The following is a 15,025-nucleotide window of genomic DNA, read 5'->3' on the forward strand; positions in this document are numbered from 1 at the left end:
AATTAATCTTTGACAAAGGAGGAATGAATATACAATGGGAAAAAGAAAGTCTCTTCAACAAATGGTGCTAGAGAAAGCTGGGCAGCTACATGCAAAAAAGAAACTGGACCACTTTCTTACATCATACACAAAAATAAAGTCCAAATGGATTAAGGACCTAAATGTGAGACCTGAAACCATAAAAACCCTTGAAAAGAGCACAGGTAGTTTCTCTGACATTGGCTATAGCAACATTTTTCTAGATAAGTCTCCTGAGGCAAGGGAAATAAAAGCAAAAATAAACTATTGGGACTATATCAATTTGTCATCCTTGCACAGGGGTCATACTAATCTCTGTATTGTTCCAATTTTAGTATATGTGCTGCCAAAATGAGCACGTTCTTGGGACTACATCAAAATAAAGTTTCTGAAGAGTGAAGGAAACAACAAAACTAAAAAGCACCCTAATGAGTGGGAGAAGATATTTGCAAATGACATATCCAATAAAAGATTGGTATCCAAAATATATAAAGAACTGATACAACTCAATGTCCAATCTTATTAAATGGGCAGAAGACATGAACAGATATTTCTCCAAAGAAGACATACATATGGCCAACAGACACATAAAACAATGCTCAACATCATTCATCAACAGGGAAATGCAAATCAAAACTACAATGAGATATCACCTAACACCTGTCAGAATGGGGAAAAAAAAAAAGAAAAAAAAACTCACAAGAAACAAGAAGGGTTGGTAAAGATGTATAGAAAAAGGAACCCTGTGCATGATTTGTGGGAATACAAACTGGTGCAGCCACTGTGGAAGACATTATGGAGGTTCTTGAAAATATGAAAAATAGAACTACCCTACAATCTAGTAATCACACTACTCGGTATTTATCCCCAAAATACAAAAACACTGACTCAAAGTGATACATGCACCCCTGTTTATTGCAGCATTACTTACAATAGCCAAACTATAAAAACAGCCAAGTGTGCATCGATAGATAAATGGATAAAGAAGATGTGGTGTGTGTGTGTGTGTGTGTGTGTGTGTGTGTGTGATTGAATATTATTCAGCCATAAAACAGAATGAAATCTTGCCATTTGCAACAACACGGATGGAGCTAGAGAGTATAATGTGGCACAAAATAAGTCAGTCAGAGAAAGACAAATACAATATGATTTCACTCGTGGAATTTAAGAAACAAAACAAGCAAAGAAAAAAGAGAGAGAGAGAGGCAAACCAAAAATTGACTCAACTATAAAGAACAAACTGATGGTTACCAGAAAGGAAGTAGGTGGGAGAGATTGATGAAATAGGTGATGGGGATTAAAGAGTACACTTACCATAATGAAGGCAAAAAAAAACAAACAAAAAAAAAAAACAAAAAAAAACAAAACAAAACAACCATTCAGACTTTCCCTAACACTTTCCTCAAAGTTCTTCTAATGTCTGCCCGGTTCCAAAGCCACTTTCATATTTGGGTTTTTATGTTATGGCAATGCCCCATTTCTAGGTAATAAACTCGGTATTAATTATCTATCACAGTGTAACTAATTACCTGAAATTTTAACAGCTTAAGATGATGAACATTGATTATCTCAGTTTCTTAATTCAGGAATTTGGAAGTGACTTAGCTGAGTGGTTTAGGTTCAGAGTTTCTCATAAAATTTCAAGTCAAGATGTCAGCCAGGGTACAGTCATCTGGAGGTTTGATACTGATGCTGGAGGAACTGCTTCCAAGATGGCTCACTCACATAGCTATCGGTTAAAGATCTCGTTTTGTTGTTAGCAGGAACCCTCAGTTCCTCAACTCATGGGTTTCTCCATAGGGTTACTTGAGTGTCCTCATGACGCAGTAGCTGGCTTCCTCTGGAGGTAGTGATCTGTAGGTGCCAAGGGCAGGCTGCCCCAATATAGACCACTTTGACGTGAACATATTTTGAGCTAAAAACAATCAAAATCCAGTAGATTCAGGAAAAGCTCTTTACGTCCCCCTCAACTGCCTGCTTGTACTAGGAAGAGAGCTATTAACAGATTCCTCTTTACCTAAGGAACTTATCTACATCATAGGGTAACCTTTTTTTCCCAAACATCTCCTTTCATCTTCCTGCTAATAGTCTTTCTCCCCTTTGTATCCTCAGATTCCTATCCTTCCCCTTAGCTCATATAAGCATCATGTTACCTCACTGTCTTTGGAATTTCCATGTCTATGTGGATTCCCTGTGCATACGCTATTAAATTTCATTTTCTACTGTTAATCTGTCTCATGTCAATTTGATTCTTAGTCTAGCTAGAAGGACGTTGTAAATTATTCCTCCCCGGCAGATCCAAGAGAGAGAGCAAACAGGAAGCCACAATGCACTTTATGACCTCTTCTCAGAAATGGCATACTATCACCTCTACTTTATTCATTTGAAGATGTCACTAAGTCTAGCCCTCACTCCAGGGAGAGAAATGAAGCCCTACTTCTGGGAGGAGTATCAAAAAAATGTGTGAACATATTTTAAAACCACAAGTTTTCTTAGAGCATTTAATCTAAAGAGATTTAAGGAGGAAAGGAGTTCTTAGCAGTTTTGATGATATGGTAAGAAAGTCATCCAGACTCAGGATGAGGCCAGTGAACAAAAAGGTAGTCATGATGCAGAAGTATTTTGACCCTGAAATTTAGGAGAAATTGGGAAAATAGTTGAGTCAGTTTTTTGCAACTTTTACGTGTGTATCTCCCTTTTAACTTAAAATTACATTTGAAATTTGGATATTCTGTCATTCATGTCAGATTCTCAATACTAACAATGATATTAGGGTAACACAGATACATCTATTTTCATACTATTTTGACTGCCACGACCCCAAAAGTATTCCACACTTGATATTGGAGGTTCCTCTCAACCTCACATCCATTTCCTTCATCCATCATTTCCATCCCCTTACCTCTGGGCTAAAGAGCCTTTGAGCTCACTGCCCTCTGATCATACACCTATGGGAAGGAAGAGTGTGAGGGAAGAGTCCTTCCTTCACCCCCAGATTAGTCTCCAAGCCCCAACCTCAAAAACCAGACCAGGAAGCTGAAATTCTCTTCTGTCTCTCCTTTGAATTAAGACTTTGTCAATAATCACCCATTTACACCTCACCTTTCTAAAATACAGATGTGATTATGTTCCTCTTCTGCTTAAAAATGGACACAAAAATGGTCCCCCAATGCCTATAACAAAGTCTATAAGTGTCCTTCAGGAAATTGGTGTATTCCTGATATTTTTGTGATAGGTACGTCATTTGGAGAACAAGCCTATAGTTGTAAGAGAATCCCCCAAATAGGAAGTTACCACAAAATGCCAGGAACCACTGACCTCCAGGGAAAAGGCCTGATTCAACAAGGAGCAACAGAATCATCACAATTTGGCTTCACCCTTACCCTCCCTTCTGTATCTTATGTCACAGCTCTGACTTGTCTTTCCCAATGCTACCTGTATGTTCATGCTTCCTTGCCTTTGTTTCTGCCTTTGTCTCTGCCTAGAATACCTTCCCTCCTTTCTGTCAGGAAAATTACTATACATGCCTTGGAACCCAGCTCAAATATCATATCCTGGGGGAATGAGTGATCTAAGCTGTAACGCAGTTCGTATATACTTCTAACATAATTGTAATTGTTTCTTCCCCCTTTTGATTAACCCTGGACTCAAATTATAATCTCAGAGCAATAATGACTCTTATTTACATTTAAATCTCAATGCCTAGCATAGATCATACTAGGACCCACTGTTTGTTGTGTAGGTGGATGGGTGTTGGCTTGGACTACTGACTGACAGAACAGGGACACCTCCCTCTGAGCATTTCTCTGCAGACTCCCTATAAACTGAAGACCATTTCTTCCCGGCCTAATGCTTTGCTCTGTAATGAGCTTTGTACTTTTAGATTTTACTCATTTGTAAAATTGCAAAAATAATTTTGGAGATCAACATAGGCTTGCCAATTTTTAATTTTCCAAGCAAAGACTTAAAAAATGATCAGTTCTCCATCAGGTAATAAAAGCAAAGCCACTTTAACACCTCAAAAGTATGAAGGACATAATCTCAGCCTAGAAGACAGTCTTTTAAATTAAATACATTCAGCCTTTCGAAAAGCTTACCACATTGACCTTATTTTCTCTTATTCCATGATGAAAACTTCATCCCTGTTTATGAGTTCTAGAATAATGTTTGGAAACCACTGATTTAAACCTTTGCTTCTGAGAGGCAGCTCCTGCATTCTTCCTCAGGAATGAGATTTAGGCCTCATGACAGGACTAGTCCTGCTGGATCTACCCATGGGTTTCTTTTTGAGGAAACAGAAGAACCTAGAAACAAGAGACCAACTAAGCATACTGAGCACTTACTGTGTGCAACTTCTGTGCTGGTCACTTGGCATTGTGTATTAGGTGCACCACTCAGTTAAAAACTCAAGAATACAAGCAATGCAACTTTATCTCTTTTTCTTACTGAATTTATTTTTTATTTGAATATGTTCCACTAGGTGACAACTATGATCTTAATTCAGGGTCTCTCTCCCTTTCTTTCCCTGAGGGTTGCATCTTTGATCCAGGGGACTGACTTAGTGCACAAGCAGGGCTAGATTAAACCTCCCAAGGTCTTAAGCAGTGAAAAGATTATGATGAGTCATATGTAATTGAAAAAAATTTAAATATTTACAGTTAATTATTTCCTAACAAAGTTCAGTCAGGGTTTTTTTTTCCCCCCCTCTCTCCTGAAATTATCACGTCAGTGCTTTTTATTCTTTCAAAAGAACTGTCTTACATTCTTGGGTAGATGCTTTGTTTTCCTGGGGCCCTTGATAAGTTCTTGGCCTACCAGAGGGTTCATCTGGTTTTGTTCATTGGCCCTTAGCATCCACTTGGATGGATTGGATTTTATTGTGGGTCCATGCAGATCACCATGGACTCCTCCTCACCCTGTCCACATAAGACTGCCTCCAATCTGAAGGCTCTTTATGCCACATCTGGGCCACTCAGGGTTAGACTTTATATCTTCAGTGTAAATTTTGATCCCTTTTAAAATGCAACACTTACTATTATCGGTCATCATACTCTGTACAGACAAAGGAACTGAGGGAATAGAAGGGTGGACAATAGGCAGGGAACAGTATCACATTATCTGTATCACATTACTTCCATTGGCTCAAATTCTCCTATTTATTTTTTGTTCAGCTTTCTTTTCTGATGTCTGCACTAGACTACAGTTCTATGAGAACAACACATCTGTCTTATTCATTACTATAACCCCAGAACCTAGAACAGTGTCTGGCACATAGGCCCTCAATAAATATTGTTGCTCTAATGACTGAGAATAAATGAGATAAGAATAACACAAAGAGGTGGAAGGGTGTCAGAGTGAGGGGGCTGGAAGTGCTAAAAATAAACTTCAATTATTTTACAATTATGGTGAAAGTTTATGTCAGCTTTCCCTTGGAAAAGTTTTGTTCCACTGCAGAAGGAAATGCCTCTTCATTCTACCATTTCTTGTGCTGTTTTCTGGTTTTTGTTTCTGGGCTTTCTCTTGGCTGGAAAACTAAAGTATTTTGCGTCAAGAGTATCAGTATATACCTTTGGAGATCCCCAAAGGTATATATCTCTCTTTTAGAGATAAAAGATGCTAGTTTACTGAATGAATGAAGAATGAATGAATAAATGAAACTTGAGTCCCGAATATCCAGAGAATCCCTGAGGAATGGGCTCCTTATTGGGGGTTAAGTCCAAAGTGGTGTCTTCTAGACTGAGTCTTATCCAGCCTCAGCATTCCACATCCACTTCAGGGGTGTAGCACCTCCTAGTGGAAGTCCAGGGGTGCTGCCTCTTCCCAAGCCATCCCTCAATATGGCTCCCAGACCACCATCTTTTCATCCTCAAAACCTTAATGTTACTCCCCTGGATGAGGCCCAGTAGACTCTGGCAGGTCCCCTCTAGTCACCCCAAATACTGACAAGGTGAACAATGAAGGCCTCCATTCCAGCCAAGTGGTTCTAGGCAACAGCAGCACTTCTCAAACTTGAATGTGAAGATGAATCACCTGGGGAGGATCTTAATAAAATGAAGATTCCAATCTAGTGGTTTTGGGTTGTGAACCAAGATTCTGAATTTTGAATCAGAAAATATTCAAAAATGTTTTGCAGGGATCTTTTGCAGAAAATATTTTGCAGGAATCTTGCCTAAAACATTTTTGGAATTGCTGTTGAAGCTTATTGCACCTTTAAAACTCAGTGGTGACATCTTTTTCTTTGAAGGTGAATTTGAAAAGCAGTCAAAAAACATTTCAAAATAAAATGTGATTATAAATATTGAGATGGATTTACTTACATGGCTTATAAATCAGCCCTGAAAGTTATCACCAAACAACAGTTCCAAAAATATTTGGGGCAGCTGGTTGGAGAAAGGGGAATGTTTACTTTGAAACATTCAGATGCTTAAGTGTCACTGTGTCCATTGTTAAGGAGTTAATTTTATTACTAGTTTATTTAAGTAAAACTTAAATAGGGCTTGATGAGTGGCAGGCTTGATGAGTGAGTTGCTTTACAAGTATTATCTCATTTAATTCTCATAAGCCTGCTTTTATTCCCATTTTACAAATGAGAAAACTGAGGCACAGAGACAATATGTGGCTTATCTAAAGTCACCCAGCTAATTAATGCAAGAGTCAGGTTCAAACCCTAGGCAGCCTGCTTCCAGGTGTCACGGGATTAATTATTAAACTATGCTAACTTTAAACAGTGTTAGGAATAGCCTAAAGAAAGAGTGTCAGCTACTATGGAGTCTATCAGAAGGAAAAGAAAGAAATTAAGTGACTTAGAGTGGAGACTGGAAGCCTACAGAAAATAAATCCGTCCCCAAAACAGAAACAGCTGGAGCTGGAATGTGTGACTAGAGAGTTCTTACAGCCTCTACCCCTTTCCTGGTTCTGATGCCTAGAAAAGACCTCAAGATGGAAGAGAAAGCAAGTTCTCAGGTTCACCTTCCACCATTCTATTCTCTCATGGTCTTAGTTGTCCTGTTTTGTAGCTTTAAACTCATCAAATTTAGGGAACTGGGAGCAGGAAGACCCAGGGAAATTGCAGCATGCAGCATTGTCTTGCTTTTTACATGCTGTTCAGTGAGTTTTTGCTGATGGATTGTGAGTAAAGGGAGCACCCCACCGAAATGTCCCAACTCTTCCAGAAATGATTCCTGACTTGCCTTGCCACCCTCAGGTCCCCTGAGAGGAGCTGGAGAGGCCCATTCTTCACTCACGATCTGACCATTAACAGAGGCCAAATGAGGAAAGATAAAGTACCCCCACAGAACGTCCTAAAACACACAGCGGGCAAGATGGAGAGTGGGCCGATTCGCTAGCACTTCTAGAATTAGAGGAAGTAAAGTCCCAGAACTTCAATTTCGGCACTAACCTAATATTAAGGAGCAGCGGGGCACAGTCACGCAGTACAATGTGGCTTCCCCAACTTAAAAAGGCGCCCTAGCCGTGCCATTGTTCCCACAATGCCGTGACTCGGATTCGAACCGAGGTTGCTGCGGCCACAACGCAGAGTACTAACCACTATACGATCACGGCGCGCTACCGGAACGCCACAAGAAACCATGCTTCCAAGTATGGATCTTCTAGTCTAGCTGGCCGGCCGCCCTGGCCTTCCGAAGTCGCCCACGGTGTGCCAGGCCCTTCTGGCACTCGCGCTGACCCCTAAGCAGAGTAGGGGCGCCTAGGACTCTCCAGCAGGTCTCAGCCGGTCGTGCGTACGGATCGTAAAAGAAAGAACTCCTATGAGGCCGTTATGCTCACGTCTAGCCTGTACGGACGTGATGCCCCGGGGTCGCCCGAACGGTAGGTCCGTTTCACACCCCCATGCCCTGGCGGTCACGCTATCTGAGTGGACTCCGGCTGGGAACGGGGTTGTCTCTAGAATTCCACAAGAAGGAAATACAGTTCCGACGCACCCGCACAACTTCCTTCCAGGTGCGGGGCGGGGTGGGGGGACGGAAACCTGGAGCGCAGCCTTCAAACTGGTGAAGCAGTGGGGTCTGACCCCTGGGGGAGTGTGGACAGAAATCAAAAAAGCAGGGAAACGAGGGCGTCGGTGTTCTCACAGCTAGAGGCTAAGTTGGAGATCAGCAGGTACAGACCGTGACGTAACAAGGGGGCGGGGCTTTCAATAGAGAAGAACTCAGGCGAGGAAACCGAAGGCCAAGTCCCCAGTAGCTCGCCGTGATCGTATAGTGGTTAGTACTCTGCGTTGTGGCCGCAGCAACCTCGGTTCGAATCCGAGTCACGGCATTGCGAGAGCAGTGGCACGGCAGGGGGATTTGGTTTTTATTGCTGTCCTCCATTTTTATTTCGAGTTTGTAACAACATTCTCGAAAATGGATCCCAGTCCCCTGTGCCAGTTGGAAACGACGTTTACGTCATGCCAGCTCTGGCTAAATTGGACCTCGGAAGAATATAGGCTTCCTGTTACCGCGGTTACGCGCTATACCGTTCACTGGAGACAAAGCACAGAGCACTCACAAGGCTAATAAGTGTTGTCATAGGCATATATATGAATTTCCATAGCAGCGCTGGAAGAGGACTCCCGATAATAGGAAGAGAAGTCTTCACAGAGGAGGTGATTTTTGAAGTAGCTCTTAAAGTCAGAAAAGGAATTTTCCGAGCAGCCAGGATAATCTCGTGTGCACAGGTATGATGGAGGTCTCAAAAAGGAGCTATGCCAATTACTCTATAAATCCTACCTCTTCCCCACCCTCACTTCTAAAGGACCTGTTGAGTGAATGAATGCGAGTAATTAGGGAATGGGAAGCGACACTGAGGGAGGGCCAAGGATGGGCTGCAAAAGGTGGACGAATTTCCTACAGTCTGTGGGTGGGGGTGAGGGGTGGAGGAGTGAAAGGATTCAGCTTGTATTTAGTAATATCCCTCTGGTGACTCTGCAGGCGGTGAGGGTGATGATTAGAGCAGACAGGTGGCCACCCTGGATTCTCTTGTTAGAACTAGTGGCACGTTCTCAGTTTAGCAAAAATCCTCTGCCTACTGTGGACTCGGTCTGGTTCTAGGCGCGGTGGGGCGGGAGTACTGATGGACAAGAAGAAAAATCGCACCGGCCCCTGCTGCTGCCTAGGGCACAACCGAGGTGGCCACCGGTACCGGCGGGAGTACCGCCGAAGAAGTCAGGATCGTTGCGGCAGTAGCAGAAGCTGCAAGGAAGTTGGTGGGGAGCGGGTAGGCAGGGTGAGATGCATTCATTGAGTCCCTTACATGTGTACAGTCAGGCGTGGGGGAGTCCACATCCTCCGCGGCGGCGACATTGGGTCACTCCTGGGGGAATCAGCAGGGACTATAACCCCTTAGGAGCGCCCCCTTCAGATCCGGGGTCGCTGCAAAGATCTCTCAGGCACAGGAGATGGGCATCCTAGGAATGGTGGTTACACAACTTGTGGACACTGAGTTCCGGACGGTCCCGTCCCTGGATGCCCAAGTGGTCCCCCTAAACGCTCACCTCATTCACACGGAACCCACCATTCCCCACTCCAACATCAACACTTTAGCTAATGGACCAAAACCCGACAGAGCGAGAGCGACTGGCGAGAGCGCACTGCGCCTGCGCATTCCCAGAATCTGTGTTACGCTGGAACTCCGCCCTATAGGTGGATCTTTTGGTGACGTGCAGAGCGGGAAGGCCTATGACTGTTGAAGAGGACAATCAGAAGGCGATCCTTACAGGTCCCCGGTAGCGCGCCGTGATCGTATAGTGGTTAGTACTCTGCGTTGTGGCCGCAGCAACCTCGGTTCGAATCCGAGTCACGGCATTGTGGGAACAATGGCACGGCAAGGGGCTTGTCCTTTTAGTTTTTTTTTCTTTTTGTGGATAACGTTTTATATTGATCACAACTCGCTTTCTTGAAGTGAATCACCGAGTCTTTCCACCTTGAAAACTGAGCCGGCCCTAAGATCACCACCTCCAGTAATTCTCATTTAATGCTCTGAATACGGTTTCACATGAGTTAGAATCCCTCCCTGCCCGAAAAAATTGGAAATCGGTGTCTAAATCACTCTACAGCAGCAAAACCGCGCCCTTGTGGCCTTCCAATTTTTTTTCCTTTTCATGAATTTTTAAAACTTGAGTTGTATGTTTAAATAGAGAATACATGCGCACAAGTCCAATGAACAGTAAGTCTCCCTATCTTCACCTCACCCACCAATTATTAGTTTCCCTCATCTTTCCATGACAGTCCTTGTATAAACAAATATTTATATATGCATATTTGCATAAAAGTATAACCCCCATCTCTGCTTCTTACATAACACAAATGACCTCTTCCCTTCCTTGCTTTCACCCCCAGAAGTCAGACAGGACTTGAGGTAACAAATATGCAGATAGGCATACTCCCTTTACAAAGAAGAGTACACATACCAGGAGGGAATATCCACCACGGATCCTGTCCTTTTTCTCCCCAGGTCCTGGATGCTGGCTGGGGCAAGTGAAGGCTGACTGGGTTGGTGAGATATAGGGGAAAGGGATCCCTCATTGTGTTTATAAAAACCATTGGATGGTAGCCTGGGCTCTGCTGAGAAGCAGCCCTATTTCGATTGCATGTTGGAAGGGCAGGGTAGTATCCTAGTTTTGGAGTTGGGAAGAGGGACTTGGTAGTCCATTTGGAGACCCTTCACTTACATCTCTCTGCTATCTTATCAGGATCAAACTTAAATTACAGACCACTAAAGTTAAAAAATTCAGGTTAATGAAAGGTAAAACTGAATCTTACTATGTGTATATTCCAAGCATACAGCATCTCCATAAATATTTGAAGAGAGGTTTCTTATGGAGTCCAAAATTGAGGCAAGTGGCCCAGTTTACTTCATTGCATCTCAGGTTGTATTCTTTCAAAACAAAATCATGTTATTTTCATATCAAATAGAAAACTTGGCCCAAATGAAACTCCATCTACATCTAGAATCTCAAAGTACAGAGTGCATATCTAAGCATACTAAGGTGTTTGTTCTCTCAAGTTTGTGTACAGAGATGGGCCTGAGGGAAGGCTGGAGACAAAAGGCAAGCACCAGTCTTAAAAGACAAAACCCAGAAGGGATCAGAGCTCCGGAGAGGACTGGGCATCCAAGGTCAGACAAACAGAAGGGAGGACACCCCCACTCAGTACCCACTAAGAAAAGTGAGGACTAAGGACCAGGCCTTGAGACAGGCACAAATTTAGGAGGTTAAAGGAGGAAGAGGGTATAGCCTGAAAGAAAGGAGGAGAATGATAACAGTGTCATTTAAGGAAAGTTTGGGAGAAGGTTTCAGGGATGGAGGTCGGCACATTCAGGTGCTGCAAAGGAGAAAGAGGAATAAGATAAAATCTTTGGGCTTGACACTTAGAAGTCATTGTTGATTTTAAAGACCTTCCATGAGAGCAACTAGGCAATGTTTATCAAGAATCAGAAAAGGAAAAGTACACCTTTGCCCCAATAATTCCATTTCTGGGAAACTTACTATAGGAAATAATCCTAAACTTGGAAAAGTTATGTGCATAAAGATGTTTATTACAGGGCTATTTAGAAGGGAAGAGAGTGTAAATAGCCTGACTGCTTAACAAATAAGGTAATATTGAACTAAACTAAAATATGTTCATTTGATGATATATCGAATTGTCATTTTTAAAGTATCAAAAGTACATATATGAAGTATTAAGTCAGCTTTTAAATACCATTTCCAACTAAAAAGAATGAAGTTCCTTTTTAAAAAATGACTGATTACAAGTCTACAGAAGGGGAAGTGTAAATCTAGAATATTTTCTGTAAGAAAGCAAGTTAACTGCTTAAATATTGAGGGGACCAAGTCAAAAGGACACAGAAGCCTCTTTAAAGAGCTTCTGTTGGCCAAATTTGAGACAATTGGAGCATCAAAGAATAATAACGGTAAGAATGCAAGCTGGTGCAGCCATTCTGGAAAACAGTATGGAGGTTCCTCAAAAAACTAAAAATAGAACTACCCTGCCACCCAGCAATTGCACTACTAAGCATTTATCCAAGGGATACAGGTGTGCTGTTTCGAAGGGACACATGCACCCCCATGTTTATAGCAGCACTATCAACAATAGCCAAAGTATGGAGACAGCCCAAAAGTCCATCGATGGATGAATGGATAAGAAGATGTGATATATATATATATATATATATATATATATATATATATACACACACACACACACACACAATGGAGTATTACTCGGCAATCAAAAAGAATGAAATCTTGCCATTTGCAACTACGTGGATGGGACTGGAGGGTATTATGCTAAGTGAAATTAGTCAGAGAAAGACAAAAATCATATGACTTCACTCATATGAGGACTTTAAGAGACAAAACACATGAACATAAGGAAAGGGAAACAAAAATAATATAAAAACAGGGAGGGGACAAAACATAAGAGACTTAAATATGGAGAACGAACTGAGGGTTACTGGAGGGGTTGTGAGAGGGGGGATGGGCTAAAAAGGTAAGAGGCATTAAGGAATCTACTCCTGAAATCATTGTTGCACTATATGCTAACTAATTTGGATGTAAATTTTAAAAAATAAAAAATAAAACAAGTTTAAAAAAAGTAATAACAGTAATAATGATAATAGATTATATCACATTTGATAGATAGATAGATAGATAGATAGATAGGTAATTTTTGAGATGATGGAGATGAGAGAGAGAAACAGAGACAAAGAGACAGAGATAGGAGCAACAGCAGCTCTTCTTTACAAAAGAATGCCAGATAATAAATGCAGAAGAAATGACAGGGTTAGAGTCACCATTTTTTGCAATCCTCAGTGTAATAACAAATACAAGCAGAGATCATCAATGGAAGTAAAAACCGCTAGGTAAAACATTATTGGGAGCAAATAATCAAAGATCTTAGGCTATCACACCACAGCTTACTTTAAATTGCAAAGGAAAGATCTGATGGACTCCATGTTAACCAAGTGATCTAGCCTAGTTTCACCAATAAAGGGACAAATGTGCATTACTGGCCTGCCAGTGTAACGCAGTGGGAAGTACACAACATCCTCTATGTAGTGGTCTTTTCCAAATGTCTGGACTGAATCTAATAAACTACGGAAAGATCCAGAATGTGGGACATTCTACGTAACAACTGCCCTGACACTTCATAATGATCAATGTCATGAAAAACAAAGTGGCAACGATAAAATGGGGACCTGTTCAAGATTTCGAAAGATTAAAGAAACTTAACAAACAAATGCAATGGAGCGGTCCTGATTAAATCCTGAATCAGGACAAAAATATATATGTAAAAGACATTTTGAGGGAAAAATGGGAAAAATTTAATATGGACTGCATAATAGACAACACTGTTGTGGATGTGTTCATATGGCCCTCTAGAAGAATTCTTTATTTTTAGGAAATGAGTGTTGAATTATTTAGAGTGAAAGTGTCATGATATTTGCAAATTGCATCAAACATTTAAGGAAAGAAGAGAAAGGGATAGAGTAAATATGGCAAAATGATAAAAAGTAGTGAATCTAGGGAAAGGGCACACAGATTTCCACTGTACTTTCTTTGAACTTGTCTGTAAGTTTGACATTATTTTTTTTAAATGGAAGAAAATAAAGCTTACATAATAAAAATGGGGAAATTATGCAATGTTAAGTGAAAAAAATAACGACATAAAATTGTGTATACCACAATTATAGCTATATAAAAATAAGAACAAGAGAAATTATCTTTATTCATTTCAACATTTGTTAAGCTCCTGCCACATGACAGGCTCTGCACTAAATGATGAGAGTACCCTGCTCCCCTACAGACTCCTGATTTTATGGTGTAATGCTTAAAATGCAAGACTTTGAATCTGGCAAACCTCACCCAAGTCTCAGAGAGCCTTGCTGTGATGACCTCACCTCCATATCCTTGGTTCATAGCAAGTTCCTTGGCTTCCACGAGGTGCTCAACAGCCTGCTTCCAGGAGTCCGTACCCTGGTGACGGAAGAAAGTGCATTAACAGATCAATTAAAACAACAGGAACTGCAGGGTGCACAAAAGGTAGTTTTAAAATTATCATTTAAAGGCTACCTTTATCATAACCTCTCCCCTCCTCATCTAGCATTTATTCGCGTTCTTCACCACCATGAATCCTCTCTCTTATGCTGCTTCCTGCCCCATCACCTTTGCTCAGCTCATGCTGACCTCGTAGCTTAGAGTGACCTTTCACTCTTTTGCTTCATCTGTCCAAATCCTACCCAGCTCAGGTCTACCTCCCCCAAGAAGGCTGCATCTTCTGTGTAAACTTGATTGATTCCATTCCCCTGAGCTGTCAGCAGGTTAACTCCATACTTTTTAAACATATGGGCCTTCATGTGACACCTACCATTGTAAGCATTTTTTTACAGGTTTCAGAGCATGTTCATTATCCATCATCTCCCCAATCCTCACACAACAATTATGCCCTTTGCAGATACAAGGAAAATGAGGATCAGTTGCACTGAGTATCTTGCCCAGAAATCTGGCTAGAGCCCACAACTATTGGACTCCTTAGTCAGTGTCTCCCACAGCCAAGTGTGTGTATGTTTGGGGGTGGGGTGTGGAGACCAGCAGCATCTGGATAAACGGTGAGCCTGTTAAAACTACAGTCTAGGACCCCACCCCAGCTAGACCTGCAGAATCAGAAACTGCAGTTTATCAAGTTCCCTAGGTGTTTCACGTTCACATTAAAGTTTGAGAAGCACTGTCCTATAATGCCAACCAGAATATGCACAAAGCAGAAAGCCAACAAATATTTCCAAACCTGGGCCCTGGGATTCCGAGGGGACTCGCAGGTTTGCCATCACATCCTTTTCTACTACCCCACCTTTGAGCCCCCTTCCCTTTGGGGCCTCATGTGGCTCTTTGCTCCCTCACATGGCAGATGTAAGCCCAAGGGTGAGAGAGAGACTGAGGCAGTGCCAGGGGGGATGGATGATGATGAGGTGAAGCTGCTACCTTCCCAGCAGAACCAAAAGCAAATAT

At 41.8% G+C, this 15,025-nt stretch overlaps 4 non-coding genes across 4 annotated transcripts; 2 read left to right on the forward strand and 2 right to left on the reverse strand.

Moving 5' to 3' along the window:
• Positions 1-273: 273 nt before the first annotated feature.
• On the reverse strand, positions 274-377 carry LOC113602157 (U6 spliceosomal RNA). Its single transcript, XR_003423518.1, has one exon. It is a non-coding gene; the product is annotated as a U6 spliceosomal RNA (small nuclear RNA).
• A 7,132-nt stretch (positions 378-7,509) lies between these two features.
• Positions 7,510-7,581, reverse strand: TRNAH-GUG (transfer RNA histidin (anticodon GUG)). The gene has a single exon. It is a non-coding gene; the product is annotated as a tRNA-His (tRNA).
• Positions 7,582-8,226: 645 nt separating this feature from the next.
• Positions 8,227-8,298, forward strand: TRNAH-GUG (transfer RNA histidin (anticodon GUG)). The gene has a single exon. It is a non-coding gene; the product is annotated as a tRNA-His (tRNA).
• Positions 8,299-9,752: 1,454 nt separating this feature from the next.
• On the forward strand, positions 9,753-9,824 carry TRNAH-GUG (transfer RNA histidin (anticodon GUG)). Its single transcript has one exon. It is a non-coding gene; the product is annotated as a tRNA-His (tRNA).
• Positions 9,825-15,025: the final 5,201 nt, after the last annotated feature.

The sequence above is a fragment of the Acinonyx jubatus genome, chromosome B3 (assembly GCF_027475565.1).
Source record: "Acinonyx jubatus isolate Ajub_Pintada_27869175 chromosome B3, VMU_Ajub_asm_v1.0, whole genome shotgun sequence".
NCBI classification, from domain to species: Eukaryota; Metazoa; Chordata; class Mammalia; order Carnivora; family Felidae; genus Acinonyx; species Acinonyx jubatus.